General features: G+C 47.7%; 1 pseudogene; it reads left to right on the top strand.

The window, feature by feature from the left end:
* The first annotated feature begins 244 nt into the window (after positions 1-244).
* On the top strand, positions 245-1,619 carry LOC102428754 (annotated as a pseudogene).
* The last annotated feature ends 1,519 nt before the right edge of the window (positions 1,620-3,138 follow it).

Genomic DNA, 3,138 nt, shown 5'->3' with positions numbered 1-3,138 from the left:
CAGTCCCCTCAGGCCTGCTGGAGTCCCCAGTCCTTTTAGCCCGAACTGATTACTATGGAATGTGGACCGAGAAGGTTTTCAGCAAGTGTGAGAAGCAAGCCTTGGTGGGATCGAGGGAGAGGTGGTGGGCTCAGGGCCGCTGCCGCCTGGGGAGGCCCTCAGAGTTCAGGGCAGGGGAGGAAACGCTGCTGCTGCTGGCCCAGTGCCAGGTCCCTGGTTAAGGAAGCAGGTCCAAGTTGCAGCCATGAGGCCTGGCTGGGCTGTCTCACCCCGGACCATCATGGCTGAGCTCTGGCAGGGGTGGCGAGCACCTCCAGGATCACTGTCTGCCCCCAGGATCACTGTCTGCCCCCGTGCCACCTGCAGACACCGGTGGCACAGGCGCGGGTTGAAAATGGGATGCCTGTGCCCCTCCCCACCATGCCCCAGTCCCCGGCGAGAAGAGGGCAGCAGAATGGGGGTGCAGCCTCGGGACCCCGTTAGGAGGCACTGGGGCTCAGGAGGTGCTGGGAGCAACCTGCAGGCATGCTACAATGAAGAGGTGCTGAATTGCCAGGATGCTGAGTGCCAGCTGCTGGAGACACACAAAGGTGCAGATGATGTGGCGCTCACCAATGCTGAGCTCAAAATTTCATCGACAGCCTGATGGATGAAATCGCCTTTCTGAAGAAGGTGCATGAAGAGATCATTGAGCTGCAGGCGCAGATCCAGTACAATCAGATCTCTGTGGAGATGGACGTGTTCTCCAAGCCTGACCTCTTTGCCCCGCTCAAGGACATCTGTACCCAGTATGAGAAGCTGGCTGCCAAGAACATGCAGAATGCCAAAGAATGGTTCAAGAGCCACTTCACCGTGCTGACCGAGAGCGCTGCCAAGAACACCGAAGCAGTGCATGCTGACAAGGATGAGGTTCTGAGAGCCGCTGCCTGCTCAAGGCCAAGACCCTGGAAATAGAAGCATGCCGGGGTATGAACGAAGTGCTGGAAAAGCAGCTGCAAGAGCTGGAAGATAAGCAGAACGCCGACATTAGTGCTATGCAGGACACAATCAACAAATTAGAAAATGAGTTGAGAACTACAAAGAGTGAAATGGCATGATATTTAAAAGAATACCAGGACCTCCTCAATGTGAAGATGGCTTTGGACATTGACATTTCAGCTTATAGGAAACTCTTAGAAGGTGAGGAGACCTGGCTCAGTTGCACCAGCGTGGGAAGCATAGCCAGTGGTTACTCCCATTATTCCCAAGTCTTTGGCCAATCTGCCTACAGTGGTTTACAGACCAGCTCCTACTTGATGTCTGCTCGTTCCTTCCCTTCTTACTACACAAGCCATGTCCAGGAGGAGCAGATTGAGGTGGAGGAGACCATTGAGGCTGCAAAAGCCAAGGAAGCTAAGGATGAACCCCCCTCTGAAGGAGAAGCTGAAGAGGAAGAGAAAGAGAAGGAAGAGCCTAAGGACGAGGAAGGAGAGGAAGAGGAAGAAGATGCCAAGGAAGAATTTGAGGACACAAAGGAGGAAGAAGGAGGTGAAGGTGAAGGAGAAGATGCCCAAGAAGTTGAGGATGAGAAGAAAGATGAAGTTGCTGGGGAGGAGCAAGCAACCAAGAAGAAAGATTGAGCCCCCCTTTCCTTAATTATTTCAGGAATAATCCTCCCGAAACCAGGTCAACCCCATCACCAACCAAGCAGTTGAGTTCACGATATTATATGAATTAAGAATTCAATATATGTAACATTCTGAGGTGACTCAGGTTGGACATTAAATGTTGCACTATGACTTTTCTCCTTATGCAGAGTATCCTTTTGCTTGTAGAGTGGCTTCCTGGCTTGCTGCCAGCCTGTGCATGGTCCATGCTTATGAGCTCAGGATCTATGGCAATGTGAATAATTCAGACATTTACAATAAAAACACATGAATACATGAATTCACTAATGTTAATGTTAAACTTCATGGAAAAATAGTCCTTTGAATCTTTGTTGGTTAGAAACTAAAGACCTCAAATCATGTGCAATAAACAGTAAATAAAGTTACACTGAATGACAAAAAAAAAATACATCAGGAGCCAGGAAACTTTCAAAGAACTGAGGAACCATTCCCAAACCAGAAAGGGAAGCCACAGGGTGTATATTATTGCTACAAATACAGTATTTCCTACTACTTACAATATATACAATGTAATGTATTAGATGCCTTCCTATCACATGAAGTATGTATTCTCATAGAGTAATACTGGTAGATGTGTTATAGTTATGGTGGTATGTCATATCCTATCTATACCAATAAAAGGATAATATGCTAATTAGACCATGAGACCTACCAGACAAAAAAATGGTGGCGGGGCTGAGGCAGAGGCTGTTAGGGGTGATCAGGCCAGGAGGCGAGGGCAGTGGGGGTGATCAGACTGGCGGTGGGGGGGCAGTTGGGGGTGAGCAGGCTGGCAGACAGGGTGGTTAGGGGCAATCAAGCAGGCAGACAGGTGAGCGGTTACGAGCCAGAGGTCCCAGATTTCAAGGATCAAGCCTAAACTGGCAGTCGAACATCCCCCGAGGGATCCCAGATTAGAGAGAGTGCAGGCCGGGCTGAGGGACACCCCCCCTCATGCATGAATTTCATGCACCAGGCCACTAATAATCCAATTAAAAAAATGGGAAAAGGACCTAAACAGACACTTATCCAAAGTGGACATACAGAAGGCCAAGATACATATGAAAAAAATGCTGAAATTCACTAATCATCAGAGAAATGCAAATTAAAATTGCAATGAGATATCACCTCATACCTGTCAGAATGGCTATCATCAACAAATCAACAAAGATAAGTATTGGTGAGGATGTGGAGGAAAAAGAACCCTGGTACACTGTTGCTGGGAATGCAGACTCATGCAGCCACTGTGGAAAACAGAATGACATTTCCTCAAAAAATTAAAAATAGAACATTCATTTGACCCACTGATCCTACCTCTAGGAATATATGCTAAGAAATAGGAAATTTACAATAGTCAAGATTTGAGAACAGCCCAAGTACCCATCAGCAGTTGAGTGGATAAAAACGCTGTGGTACATTTACACAATGTTATACTACGCAGCTCTAAAAAAGAAAGATATCTTACCATTTGCAACAGCATGGATGGACCTGG

The sequence above is a fragment of the Myotis lucifugus genome, unplaced genomic scaffold, assembly GCF_000147115.1.
Source record: "Myotis lucifugus unplaced genomic scaffold, Myoluc2.0 scaffold_13, whole genome shotgun sequence".
NCBI lineage: Eukaryota > Metazoa > Chordata > Mammalia > Chiroptera > Vespertilionidae > Myotis > Myotis lucifugus.
The sequence above is the reverse complement of the archived record's forward strand: the minus strand, read 5'-3'. Positions and strand labels throughout refer to the sequence as shown.